The sequence below is a fragment of the Pinus tabuliformis genome, chromosome 5_1, assembly GCF_031772625.1.
Source record: "Pinus tabuliformis cultivar Carrire ecotype Pingquan chromosome 5_1, CPIR1, whole genome shotgun sequence".
Classification (NCBI taxonomy): Eukaryota; Viridiplantae; Streptophyta; class Pinopsida; order Pinales; family Pinaceae; genus Pinus; species Pinus tabuliformis.
In genome coordinates, this window is record NC_142305.1 from 735,002,538 (window position 1) to 735,018,067 (window position 15,530).

Here is a 15,530-nt window from a genome sequence, read left to right on the forward strand (position 1 = left end):
GTAATGTCTTCCTGTGATACAAAAGAGTCTCCATTATCATTCTTAATTTTCCAGATGGAGTTTTTGTCACGTCTTGCACTTGCAAACTTGTGAAAAAACTTCGTGTTCTTGTCCCCTTCTTGAAGCCATGTTGCCCTGCTTTTAAGCCGCCAGAATGATTCCTCTTGTTTTAATAACTCCATTTTTTTCCTTTCAAGCTCTCGAATGCTGCATTTCATGGAGAAGGAGAGAGTGTTAGCATTCACTTCTTCAGAATGGAATCCAGTTCCTGTTGGATAGACAACAGCTCCTTTTTGTCTTTTTCCTTTTTTTCCACTTCCCATTTCTTTACAGACTTCCTCAAAGCAGCCATCATGTCTCGAAATGTTATGAACGGGGGGTGAAATGCATTTGCAGACATCTCCTTCCATGCATTTTCGATAAGATCGTTGAAGGCTAGGTCCTATAGGAAAGATCGATTGAACTTGAACGTGTATCCCTTTTTGAAGCCTTTCACCGGCCAGGATAGTATAATGGGTCTATGATCCGACACTAATACATTCTCCACTGATGAATGAGGCATGCCCATCTTGTCTATAATGCTAACATGCACTAGGAATCGGTCGATTCTTTTCGTAATGTAAGCCTTATCAGATCTGCCATTAGTCCAAGTCGGCTTCATTTCCCCAGGGACGACATCCACCAAGTTCTTGTTAAGGAGCTCGAGCTTAATGCTATCTGCAAGAGGATCCATTTTCCTACAATGACCCCAGCATTCATCAGAGCACAAAGTAGTATTTAAGTCACCTGCAATTATCAAATGATCTATATCAAAAATTTATGAGGAGAAAAATTTTCCCCAGAACGGAGCTCTGTTTTTATAAGGTGCATAAATGTTGAGAACATTTATAGGAATATTTTTGCCCTTGATGGAAGCAGAGATGATAATCCCTGCAAAGCATTTGTATGCTTTGGCCCTGATTCGAGTGGGATCCCAAAGAGTTGCTAAACCTCCTGATAGCCCTCTAGCCTCTGTGGCTACCATATACCATGTTGGTAGCATTTTCTTGAAGTAGGAAATAGTTGCCTCACAACTGTGCATTGTTTCTTGTATAAGAATTATTCCCGGTCTAGAAGAGAAAGAAGTTTTTTAGCGTTAGGAATTTGGGGTCAACGCCGAGGCCCCTGATATTCATAGAAACAATAAGATTCATTTGGAGGGTTCTCCAACCGCATTTGCTCTAAGGGGCTGTGGATCCGGCATATCATAAATAGGAACTTCAATCAAGGAGAGGTTTCTGACCCCACTTGCAGTGACAGTAGTTCTGCCTCTAAAGTGCCTGCTACCCCCTCGAGTCTTTTTCCTGACAGTTATGTTTTTTGCCGATTCCGGGCTTATGAGGGGCGAGGCCTGATTTCGGGGTTTATGGATGGTTAAAGGCTCTAATTCAAGAGACTTTCTGCTTAGAAGGAAGTCCAAGTCGCTATCAGTCTGGTTAATAGGGGACGAATATGGGGAGTTAACAGGAGTAATAGACGGACATGGATCCTTTCCTTTGATCAGGGATGGGAGGGTTTTGTCAGGCGAAGGGGGGGAGGATGAAATGGGGATGGGGATCGATCCAAAGGAAAAATCCTTTGCCATCATGGGAGCAAGGGAAGGGACTGCTACGCCATTTCTTGGCTCCGAAATGGGGGGGCATTGAAAAGCCAAAGGGCTATGAGGCGGATGATCCTCAAAGTTTGAAGGGCTGCCAGGCCTTGAATATAAGGGGGGGTCTTGTGATGAGACCTGGAGATTATTAGGAGATCTATGGAGGTCGTCATCCAGATATTCTGAAGAAGATAAGCTGGCAGAGGATAATACTCTGCATTCCTTTTGTCGAAGAAACCTGTTTTTAATGCGCTTATGCTGGGGACAGCTTTTGATCAAATGGCATGTTTTATGGCATGCAGCGCACCTAAATGGAATGCCCCAGAAATCCAATCTTTGCTTAATTGATTGGTCCCTCCAAGCTATATCAATACGTTCTGGATATCCCCCTCTGTAGGATTTTTCTATGAGAATCCATGCAATCCTTTTATCCTTTTCACCCAAGCACCAAGGATCGACATACACAAATCTGCCAATAGCATTTCCTATCTCCTCAAGGGATTCCTTAGACCATAGTTCTAAGGGAATATTTGGAAGTTTTACCCATATTAGGTTGTTGGAGGGGGTATTTTTCAACGGGTTGTATCCAATATACCACCTGTAAAGAGTGAGGAAGCTTCTTCTAAACACCCACGGACCCTTGAGAATGGCTTCAGCATCTCCAGTAGCAAGAAAGTGAAAGCAATACCATTCTTTCATAAGGTTTGAAATCACAGGAGTGTATCCTATAACAGGCTTCCAGTGGATGGCAATCCATTTTCTCATGTCTGCATCATTCATCACAGGGAAATGCCATCTTCCTACAAGGGCGAGGTTTTGGAGGCTTTCTATCCTTTCTGTAAGATGGATATTATCAAGCTTGATTGCAGAAGGCGGGGCAGTTGTCTTGACAGGGTTGTGCATCTTATTATAGCGGTCACGCGGGACCTGAGCCTTTTGTTCCGCCTTGCCTTCTCTATGGGAGGGTTGAAGATTCCTTGCACCCTTTTGACGAGACGGCTTAACAGCCACCTCATCCAGAGTGTCTTGCCACCTATCATATGTAGTGGCATTTCCCCATGCCTGTTCAGCTTCCATAGTGGCCCTGATGAGAGCCTCGGTGGCAGCTGAGTCGGACCCACCCTCCATACGAAGCCCGAGAATCTATCCTTGGTTTCAGCAAGATTTTGGATAGAATATCAAAGCATAAGAGTACAGAAGCATTAGAAGTCTCAGACTTATGACGTAAGGGTGAGATCAGAGTAGATAAATGCCTAGAGAAGATAGGAGATGGAAGGGAGTTGTTCTGACACCACATGAGGATTATAGAAAGGTCGAGAAAATGAAAAGGATGGCAGAAGAACACCCTCGGAATTTAAAGCATGTACTCGATCAGGTGGGATTAGCTGAAGAGATCAGAAAATAGCTTTGGGATGACAACAGCAGGCCACCATTTCAACTGCTAAGAGGAAATATCATGGAATTGGCAGAAGTTCAAGGACGTATCCGGACACAAAAGGGTGATCTTTCAATTCCCAAAACCGATATGATTTTGAAATTTCAAAAACCGGCCACCGGAACAAGAAGTATTCCGGAAAATTAGGGAGGAGGACTATTCCGCTTCAGGAAACTGAGAGGATTCGAAGCCGAGACTTCTGAGAAGCCAAGCTAGTTAGAAGGGGAATCATCACAAGCAAAGTAGCAGCAGTAAATCTGAAAGATGCACCACCATTCGCCTATCCTAAACCTGACATATTTACACGGCTTGTATAGAACTATAATCTTTCCAAATTTTTGGAGAAAATCCTTTAGCATCTTAACAGACACTCCAGAAGAAAGGCTACCCAAAAAGGAAAATCATGAAGAATAGATATCTGTACGTTAATTAACCAGAAGGCGAGTCTATGTACTAGATATTACCCATCATAAGGAAGTCACTGAGGAACGGAACTATATTGTATACAAAAAACATGCAAGGTAAGATAGCAGTGTACTAACCTTTACGGCGAGCGACCACCACGAACGAGAGCGCCAGAAATCTTAAGTGACATGCAAAGAGGAGGTTATACAAACAAGAGCAGAAGAGCAGTCGAGCATGAGCCCCCTGTCCCAGGCAGGAGGGACGACAGGCCGAAAGGCCGAAACCACTCACAAGAGAAAGGCAGAGGTTTTATAGGATTTCAGCACAGAAGGATCTTAAGCTTGTAAGCAGACATGTGTCCAGCCCCCAAAAAGCATGCATGCATGTTCTTCGAGCTAAAGACAGATAACTTTAAGACAACGGGGAGAATAGCTGCAAGAACCTCATGCGCATACTTGGGAGAGCTGTGGCTGAAATGGAGATGGGACGTGGCGAATGTTTGGCTCCCTGTGGACGTTCGTCATTGGGCCTGAACGGAGGTTTCAGGTCAGATGCAGCTATCTATTGGCATCCTCTGCTGGTGTTGAAAGCTGGTTGGTCCCAGAGAAGGCGCTCTCGCTGTCTATGGGCATCCTCTGCTGGTGTTGAAAGCTGGTTGGTCCCAGAGAAGGCGCTCTTGTCGCCGTGCGTCGCTCGGTTGGTCTCCTCCTGCGCTCTCCTTATTCAAGTGTGTTAATACATGTCTTATTCAGATTGAGAATTGAATTTATTTGCAACAATAACTATTGAATATTTTTTAGACTACACCCTTAAATTGGGTAATGCTTGATAAAATATATTTCTCTTGTGAAAGTTTTACATCTGTCTAGTCAGGATCCCAACAAATTACTATGTTTGCCAGAAAGGTCATGGTGTGGGGGCTCTAAAAATTAGAATATCATTAACCGTCCAACACAATCTAGTTCCATTCTAACCCTAGGATCATTTAGATCTCCTTTGTTTTCAATTTGACCTTCGTTGTAGTCTCACAATATATGTATATATGTGATTTTTGAAATTAATGTCCCACATAAATTTGGTAAAGCCCCTCATCAGTGTATATATGAATTCACACTTGCATATCACTTGGATAAGTTGAGTAGCAATATTAGACTATGTGAACTCTTCCTCTCAATGATTTATATGGGTGTTGGCTTTGCTAAACTTTTGTTATCGATTAGTCCATTGGTCATTTGGCTCATGAGATGAAATATTTTAATAGAGATTGGGGATTAGTACCCAATATTTTTTTATAAAAAACATTTTTTCTTGAATTTCTTATAAAGCCATTTTTATCCCAAAACTAATAAGCCATTTTTATCCCAAAACTAATCTTTATTTTTAAATAAAAATCACCATAACTAGGGCAATGAAAACCATTTTATTTATATTGAAAACCATCATTGTCTTTTCCCATGAATGTGAATTTCCTAGAGCTTGTTTAAGCAACTTTTAGAAATTTGAATGTGAACAATTGAGCTACAACAGTAACTTTAAACAAAAGCATCCAACATGAGGTGTGTCTCTTTGAACCTAAATCTCTAGAGCATGTATTTAGTTAATAAAGGAAAGTTGAAAGTAAAAATATCTCCACTAGAAAATTGGTCCCAAATAGCAATAGAAAAAACCATGCTCCCTCTACTAAACCAACAAGGTTGACTCCTCAGCAAATGGGTGAAATAAGAGCGAAGGGACTATGTTTCAATTGTGACAACAAGGATAGTAAGGGGCATAAATGCATTGAAAATAAATTATTCTACATGGATTATGAAGATGAGGAAGATTAAGAAGTCGAAAATTCACAATCTCTAAAGCTAGAAGAGACTACTTCAATACTCTCTTGTCATGCATTGACTGGGATCGATACTCCACAAACCCTCATGATAAATGGATGTATAAAATATAAAAAGGTAACAATATTCATTGATTCAAGTTGTACCCATAACTTCATCAATTATAGATTAGCAAAACATCTTAATTGATTTGTATATACAACATTGAATTTCAACTAATGATTGCAGATGAAGGTACCATAAATTGTCGAGGGAAATGCCATAATATTAAGCTAAATATGGTGGACTATTTGTTGCATAGTTCCATGATTATAATTCAAATGGATGGTGTTGATGTTGTATTTTTTCAATGGTGTTGTCATCGATGTCAACCCTGGGGTTTAATTGGGTTTGAATTTGACTAAAATTCCAGTCTTTGATGTCAAATTGATAATGAATGCTTCTTATAATTGTCTAGAATACACCAAGTTGGAAGCTCCATTGTTGGATGGTTGAAAACCCAGGTCCTAGGGTTTGGGTTCTTTGTACTAAAGACATGCCCCGACTTTGTAAAGGGTTTTTGAAGTGAAAAATTATTAATTTTGTCTCCACATCATTGGATTCTCCTCTGAAATTTGTTTTTTGTGGTATGTGATATGCCTCGTAGTTCCTCCTGGTTTGAGAGAAAATTGAATTTGAAGTTGATGACCCCAGTTGGTAAGCTAAATCCCCAAGGGGTGTGGCATCACATAATTTTACTAGTTATGGGAATCAAACTCAAGCAAGAAGGGTTTCCCATTATGCCTTACAGAAAACAAAGGGCTCCTCATCATAACTTCTGGAATCAACCTCTTAACTATCCTAATCTTCGCATTAATAGGGCAATGACTCTCCTTACTTAGGGCCTATGGTAACCAAGTAAAGTATGACCATTAAATAAATTAATATTATTAATTGTGTCTAAGCTCAATTCTCCTCCAACATTTACATAGGAAGCCCTTACTAATTTATAAAAACAATTTCTAAACTAACTAAATCATAAAGCTTAAAACTCTACACTAAAAGGGTAGTATTCATTCTAATTAAGGCCTTTGAAAAATTAATTATTAATATTCATTAAATAATTCAATATTTTGAAGTGTATAAACTCCTATTCTCCTCCAAGGATCATTTGTAAAGCCCCAAACTAGCCTAACCACACTCTGTAAAATAAGACCTAAATATCTAGTATTAGAATTAAATAAAAGGGAGGTTGAGTGGGGTATTTATGAGGGATAAAGATATTTTACTATTAGGATTAAATGAAAGAAAGGTTAGGTGAGGCATTGGTTATATGATTGAGATATTTTGGGATGGGAGTTATTAAAGTGAAGGTCATGTTATAAATGGAGGGATGTGAGAGGTTGAGGGGTTTTATTCTTATGGGGTTTGTTTTCTTTTGGGAAAAAAAGGAGTTCTAAGGAGGAATGGAAAGATTTGGAATTTGGAGAAGATTTTGGACATTTTGATATCATACATACTAGTGGCTATAATTTTCGACATGCGAGGCTAGGGAACCTATGGAGGTTTTTAGAGCTAGGAAGTTGGAGAGGCTATTCTTAATGATCGGGTGGTAAATCCAATTGACTGGTTTCAAAGAGAAGACAAGGAAGGGAGACAATTTGATCCAGGTGGATTTTGGTGGCCACCCACCAATCACACTTGGACCCGCACAACTATCTCTCTCTCTTTTTTTTTTTCAGTTTCCTTAATTGTAGCACAGTTTACTATTTTTAGCAGTTTTTCAGGTCCTGAACTTCTGTAGTCGTTTTGAGGCCCTAAACGATGTTTTTTGGGAAAACTTTGAGCAACATGGGTCCATGAGCTAATGTTTCTCATACCAAAGTTGTAGTCCTCAGATATATCTTTCTAACAAGGTATTGTGGGTGTCAAACAGATATCGTATTCCAAAGTTACGACCCCAGGAAGTTGATGTACCAATTTACCCAAAACGGGGCCCATAGTTTGGCGCTTCATCTCCTAGGGTTATGTTTTTGGATGTTTAGGGTTTTCCACTGTTTCTCAACAATAAATAGGCCTTCAAGCCTTCTTGTAAGACAGTTCAGAGGCATGTAGCCACCACATCTCTCCTCAAAGATAAGCTACCATCGCCCGAGCTAGTTTATTTCCATTTCTATTTGTAATCATATTTAAGTATTTTACATTAATGAAATAAAGTATTATTTTTGTTGTATCTGTGTATTTATGGTTATCTCTGTAATTTGTTGTGTTCCTGTTTAAATTCGGATCAGTGGTATCAAAGCGGTTTGCTCTTTCTCTGTTTTTCTTTGCATGTCTCCAACAAGGTCGGTATATAAGGAGTTAGGGCTTGAACTGGTCGAACCCTTGCAAGACCAGCCTCGCAAATCCCGACAGCCTCCCATGGCAGAAGAAAAGAAAGACAAGGGGGTAGGAGATCTTATCAAAATATTGCTCGAAGAAGCCCTCGAGCGACAAAGGAACGCGATGATGGACAGTTTTGCCCAGATCATTCGACGACTACCCAAGGGCGACTCATCTACTTCCAACAACTACTTTAGAAACACCACACCCTTTAAGGTACAAGTTAACTTTGAAATCCCCATATTCGAGGGTCAGATAGATTCAGATGCCGTAGATAAATGGTTAAATCTGCTAGAAGGGTATTTTTCTATTCATGATTTTTCCAGTCGGGAAAATATTACTTTCGCTCTTCTCAAAGCATCCCCCCACATCAAGGATTAGTGGGAAACCTACTGTGAGAAGAAGGATGAAAGTACGAACTCACTGTTTTTAGCCGCACCCACTTGGAATTCGTTTCGGGATGCCATTAAGGAGCAGTACTACCTTATCAAAAGCTATGAGGACAGATACATAAAGTGGACCACGCTGTGGTAGAGAAGGGACTAAGATGTGCTGGAGTTCACAAATATTTTTCATACGCTTCGCACAAAGTTGGGTATCAAGGATTTTGAGCTTCATTTGGTACTCAAATATCATGGATGCCTACACAAGTACATCCAGGATGATATGGACTTCCTGAACATCTCCTCGCTCGGCACGACATACCCATACGCTGTTAAGATCAATCAGAAGTTTAAATAGAAGAAGCGAGACTTTGGATTCGCGAATCCAAAGCAAGGGAAAGGCTTCTACAAACCATAGAACCAGGGACAAAGCCAAGATGTTGTGACCCAAGACAATCCGTCGAAGCCGCAAGAAAAGAACAACACCCTGAGTCAAAACTCGACAATGGGAATGACAAAGGAGAGCAGATCATTGACGCGGAGTGCAGTGCCACTGTTGCCACTGCCAAGATCCAGAAGAATGAGCCCAAAGATCTAGAGGAGGGGGAGCGTCTTTTCCACTCACAGATGTGGGTGAAGGGTTCACCACTGCAATTCATTGTTGATAGTGGGAGCCAAAACAACCTCATTTCAGCAGAGGTTGTGAAGCGGTTAGACCTACCGAATACACCACACCTACAGTCGTACAGTATCGAGTGGCTTCACCAAGGACAATATCTATGAGTCCGTCAGCAATGTCTCCTTCCCTACAGCATCAAGCCCTTCACAGATGAGGTATTGTGTAATGTTGCACCTCTTGATGTTTGTCATGTACTATTAGTCCAACCATACTTATGGAGGCGACATGTTTTGTATGAGTCAAGGCCTTGTGTTGTATTATTTCTTTTGGTAATTCATTATGCAGGATACCAGAGGTAGCCCCACCTACCACCGCCTCTTTGATCACTACTAAGAAATGCAGCAAGCTCATCTCCCAAACTAGGAAATTCATTTTATGTCTGGTTCGCTCCCAAAGTAAGGGGAAGATCGTCGCCACATCCATGACCCCCACGAAGGGTTCCTCCACGCAATAGCAGTAGCATATGGATACTGTCATGAAAGAAGACAGTAACATCTTCTCCTCACTCACAAGGGTACCGTTGCACTATCGGGTCAAACATTTGTTTGATCTGACTCCCAGAGCACCTCTACCCAACGGGCTAATATATCGCCGCTCCATTCTGAAAAATGACAAGTACAAGTAGCGACATGATCAACACCAGGTGCCACACAAGTTTCAATTGGGCGACAAATTTTGGTTGCATCTGCAGAAAGAATGCCTTACAAGAGCCCATCAGAAGCTCAGACCACTCTGACATGGTCCTTACACCAGTACCAAGGCTATGGGAAACAATGCTTTAGAGCACAGCATTCCCCCATTCCTTCGCTTTCCCGGAGTGTTCAATGTGGACCACCCTCTACCATGCTTCCCACCATCAATGGACACATCAGAGATTGCAGAACAGCTCACCAAGGACCAAGTTCAGCAGAAGTTTCCTCATCTCATGGAGGAACTCAACTCAATGGGGACCATTGCTTCCTAAGAGGGGAGGAATGATCCAGGTGGATGTTGGTGGCCACCCACATATCCCACTTGGACCCCCACAACTGTCTCTTTTTTTTTTTTTTTTTTTTTCAGTTTCCTTAATTGTAGCACAGTTTACTATTTTTAGCAGTTTTTCGGGTCCTGAACTTCAGGAGCCGTTTTGAGGCCCTAAACGACGGTTTTTGGGAAAAATGGGAGCACCATGGGTCCATGGACTAATGTTTCTCATTACAAAGATGTATTCCTCAGATAGATCTTTCTAACGAGGTATTGTGCACGTCAAACAGAGATCGTATGCCAAAGTTAAGACCCTGGGAAGTTGATGTACCAATTTACCCAAAATGGGGCCCATAGTTTGGTGCTTCATCTCCTAAGGTTAGGTTTTTGGATGTTTAGGGTTTTCCATTGTTTCTCAACAATAAATAGATCTTCGAGCCTCATTGTAAGACAATTCAGAGGCATGTATCCGCCACATCTCTCCTCATAGATAAGCTACCATCACCCGAGCTAGTTTATTTCCATTTCTATTTGTAAGCATATTTCAGTATTTTACATTAATGAAATGAAGTATTATTTAAGTTGTATCTCTGTATTTATGGTTATCTCTGTAATTTGTTGCGTTCTTGTTTAAATCCGGATCACAATTTTAGATCTCACTAAGGACCAATTTAATTAAGATCAAGGTATTTTCTTGTTGATTTCTAAGTTAATTTCATGTAAATTTGCATCTACATGTATTTTTTCAGGTTCACCTATTTTTTTCACTTATATAATAATGTTGAAATTATATATATATATATATACCATCAATTGAGTATAGCTTCGGTTGTTGGGTCGAATAGTGGTTACCCTCCCTACCCAAGTTCAAGTCTCATAAGTTGACATGTTTATACTTTATAATAAAGTAACTATGTTGCGCTTTTAAGTGAGTCTATATTGAGGGTTGGCCTAGTTCTAACAACCTCACTCTTGCCTTTGGGTTGAGAGGGAGGTCGATTTTCTTCCCCGAGTGGTACCCAATGCCCAAAATTTTACCTTGGAAACACACACCCACACATATGTATAGAGAGAGATAGGGGTCAAATTTCTTTCCCGAGTGGTACCCAATGCCAAAAAATTTACCTTGGAAAACACAACGCGCACACACACACACACACATATATATAGAGAGAGAGAGATTTGTCATTCCATAATATTTTTCTTGTTATATAAAAAATAAACTCTGAGTACAATCTTAAGACCCCGGTAAAAGGCCTCACACTAAACTAGGCTATAAAGCACTTGTTGAGGAAGGACTTGAGGGACAATAGGCTTGGTGGTGGAGAACCATTTGGAAATTAAGATGCCCTTCCAAAAATAAATCTTCATGTTGTTGAATTAATAAATAAGTCTCCTACATGGAAGGTGGTTTAAAAAATAAATAAATGGCCTAACCTGGTGAAATCTATGCAAACAAGTAGATGAAACCATAAAACATATAATTATGACTTGTCCATTTACAAAATAGGTTTGGAAAAAAGTAGAAAGCGTGATATAGTTAAAAAAAAAAAAAAAAATTGGGAAGAAGGAGACAAAGAAGAACCTTTCATATCTTGGTATTTAAAAAAGGACACAAAGAAGATTGAAGTTATCTTGGTCGACATAGCTTGGGGAGTATGGCTTGTTGGGAATCTAAATTTATTTGAAGGAAAGGAGACTCTTCCTCTCAAATGTGTGATCCAATATCTAAAGATCCTAAATGTTTATCCATAGGTGGAGGAAAAATAGAAAAGACATAATTTTAAAGAAGAGATCATAAATAAAGCTATCCCTTGGGCATATTTTGATGGTGTGACACAAGGAAAACCTCCCAAAGAAAGTGTAGAAGGAATCTTATATTTTTTTTAATTCTATATTATTTAAAGTTTGTATTGATTAGGAATCTAACAATTTTTTTGTTAACTCATGAAACTGAAATTAATTCTTTAGCTAGCCAAAGAACACGGGGTTTCACATGTTCAATTTTTTTTTTTGATTTTCCTTTCATTATCAAATGGATGCAAAAGAAAACTTAAATCGGAAAGGAAAAAAACAACATAGTGGATGGTCTATAAAAATTTGCATTGGGACTAGAGAGTAACATTGATCCGCACAACACTAATTTTACTTATAAATCTTGGATATAAAAATATAATTTAATGTTTTATTATTATATGTTATTATTAGGCCAATAGGCCTTCTTATGCATCAACTTCTTCGTCAACACTTTTACCCTGTTCTGTTCGATCAGGTGAGACACTTTCAACCGTTGATCTGAACCAGAAAACGAAACAACGGAAAATCAAGAAAGCACGGAAAACTTTTACTCTCCACTTGACATCTGTGCGCCGAGCTTCCAGGAGAGTTCGTGGAGTTTATGGCACCCTAAGTGAAGATATTTTCACGTCGAGGAACGTCAGCGGTCTTTCCAAATTCCTACATTGGTAATGTTTTCGAAGCAAAAATCTAGTGGCCTTATCTCCGCGTATCCGGTGGAAGAAAAAGTCGGGGTGCTCGTTTTGGAAAAACGCAAGATTTTCTGGATGCCATGCACCCGTCAGAGTATGCATCAGCCTTGTTATTTCTATTATAAAGCACTGGTCAAGGAGCTTTCCATTATAAAGTTCTGGGCAAGGAGCAGAGGGTTGATCAGTAGACTGTGTTGAATTTTGCATTTAGATGGAGATCCATTGGCAGATGCTGGTGATGTTACTGCTGGCCACTCCAACTCTTGCCATCATTGACGTACGGAGGCCAAGGGAGGTCTCTACTACATTCGCTCGACCACCCAGAGACCGGGTAAATCTGTCTCCCTTCCAAGGCAATGCTAAGGAATTTTTTGAGGTTACAAAACCCATCGAGGTTCCCCACGAGAATCCATGCTCTGTCCAACTGTTAGACCACGATTTTGGGTACACGTATAATTATCCTCCAGTTATAGGAAAGTATACGCCACCCCCAAACTGTCAGAAGAATTGGACGAAAGTGGTGATGGAGTGGAAGGCAACGTGTGATGGGTTTCAGTATGACCGTATTGCATGGGTGTGGTTGAGTGAAGTGGAGATCCTGCGCACTTGTACAACAGAATTCGATGGGGGACTGATTGAATGGATCATTCAGAAGGATATTACTAAATATTCTTCAATGTTAGATAAGCCTCAAATCCTTGAAGTCCAGCTTGATAGCGTAGTTGATAAGACTTACACTGGCATTTATCATGTCAATATAACATTTAATTTTTATGGAGATTCTGGTAATAACGGGTTAGATAACACAAGTTTTGCAGATCTGATTTTGCTTATTTTGCTTCCTAGGTCTCATATTGGGGGATCCTAGTTTCAGATAGAAAATTTGTCTGATGTGCAATCAAAGTCATTGCAACTACCACCTAATGCTTACAAGGCCGCTTTGGAGATTTTTGCTTCATTCCATCAACGTGATGAGTTCTGGTACAACAATCCCCCCAATGTGTATATTGAGGCAAATAATTTGACTAGACCTAGTAATGGGCCTTTTAGAGAATTGGTGGCCTTTATCGATGGGGTCCTTGTAGGTGTTGTGTGGCCTTTTCCTGTGATTTATACAAGAGATGTTTGGTTTATAGATGCGAACTTGCACCTATGGCTTGATGGGAACTCTAGCAGTGCAATCATAGGGCAATTGATTGGACACGAGGAGCCGGAGTTGGAGTTGTCTCTTGTGTCAAACTTCAAAGAGTTGGATGGATCATTTCACACATTTGGTAATAGGAGGATCTCTTCCTCTGGCTGGGTAGAATCCTTTCATGGCAAGCTCATTACTAATAGTTTGCAAGAGTTCACATATGATAATTTAATGACTTTTCAAGCACTTGGAGAGCGACAGATTGTGAACCAAACGATAGCAACCAATAGTAAGGTTATTGTAGAGGCAGCCACAGGAATAGAATTATCCTCTAAAGTTGATGACTTCTTCACTTTATATTTATATTTCAATGCTCATATGGCTGTAATAAATGTTTCAAATGCACTTAATAAAAATGTATCCGTTGTTGACTCTAGTGGAACGTTCTTCAGATCTCTGAATAATAATCAAAATGCAAGGGGAGACGATACAATCACCAACACCCAACAGACGTACAATTATCAAAGCACTCAAGGTTGCTATTCCAAGCAAGTTAAAGCAATCAACTCAGCACTTGTTTCAGACTCAACAGAGACTTTGTGTGGCAACACATCCTAGTGAGAGATAGTTTGTTTTTTCCAACTTCATGCCACGTGCAAAATAGTTTCCTTTTCTTCTACTATTTTATTTATGGGCAAATGGTAATTGATTGTCATAGTTTTCTTTGGCAATAGTTTTCTGTAACATTAACTTACATTTCATCCATCGTATAATATGAATTATCAATATAATTTTACAATAATAAAAAACAATTAGAAGGCCTTTAGCCAGCTCAAATTGCTCATCCGTTAGGCTTAAACCAACATCTCTTCTAGAGAAATTCAACAATTCTAATTTAATAATCCTATCGGCCTCTCTTTGTACCTTTTGGGACAATTGCTAGTATATCTATATATATATATATATATATATATATATATATATATATATATATATATATATATATATATATATATATATATATATATATATTGAGAAAAATAGCAACCATATTTTTTGGATGAGAGAGTGTATAACATACTTTTTTTTGTTCTAAATAACCATTAAAATATATGTTTTTGAATGAAAAAAAACACTGTAATTTCATTAATTTGAAGAAATGATAAAATTATATTTTGTATATACATATCTTGAGTGCATTCAGGAAGAATTTTTGAAAAAAAAAACTAATGTGTAAGCCCATGAGCTTCTTTTAGGCTAGTTCCATTTTTTGACCAAAAATTACAAAAAGGTATATATCAGAAAATTACAATAACAATGGAGTGAAATTTAGATATCCCTCCTACTGGTAGATGTTGTCTAGAAGATTGTGATGCATGTAAAAAATTGTTCAACCAAGAAAACAATGTAGCAGAAGTTTTATTTCCTTGTTGACCATATAAAAAGTTCCTTGTATAGCCTATGATAGAAGGCAAAAGACGAGGTTCCATCTTATTGTTACATTATCTACCAAGGACCTTCTTCCATTGTCAGCCCCTCTTTTCAAAGACGATATGCTTCCCTATTCCATTCCATGTAGATGTGAGAACATGAAAAGAAATTAAAAGAGTCATTAAGTTGGATTGTTTCTTCCAAAATAGTCAATAGTAAGATATTTCAGTATGAATGAGTATTGTTGAACCAGATAATTATTATCATGAAATCCCTTAATACTTAAATTTGAGTGCAACCTTTTTCTATAACAAAGAGTAACAAAGTTTTGCAAGATAGTATTTCAACCTGATTATTAGTCCCTGTGCCAAATCCCATTTTGACGTGAACGAAATGAGATTTCGAGAGAAAGAGAAAAAATCCTCCAATGTTAGGCTACCCTACATTACTTGAAGCTCCATCAAAAAATGCACATGGCTAGGAATGGTCTAGATTTTCTGCTATTATCACTCTAGGAGGGGCTAATTTTTTTTTATTGGAAAGTGGTCCAAGATAGATAAAGCTTTAGTGGCTAGGTGCTTTGGGGTCAAATGTTTATCATGGAAGATGGCTAAGTTTTGGGACAACCACGCCCTACAATATATGATCATGGGGAGTGACTTATAGGCATGACAAGACAAATTTGAGAACTAGGCCCTCCAAGCCCCCTCCAAGTCCTCCCCTTCCCATACCCCTATATGACCGCAACAATTTTACACACTTCCCATACATGTTGATAGAATGG

At 39.2% G+C, this 15,530-nt stretch overlaps 1 pseudogene; it reads left to right on the forward strand.

Annotated features, from left to right (window-relative positions):
• The first annotated feature begins 12,391 nt into the window (after positions 1 to 12,391).
• LOC149167041 (peptide-N4-(N-acetyl-beta-glucosaminyl)asparagine amidase A pseudogene) lies at positions 12,392 to 13,933 on the forward strand (annotated as a pseudogene).
• The last annotated feature ends 1,597 nt before the right edge of the window (positions 13,934 to 15,530 follow it).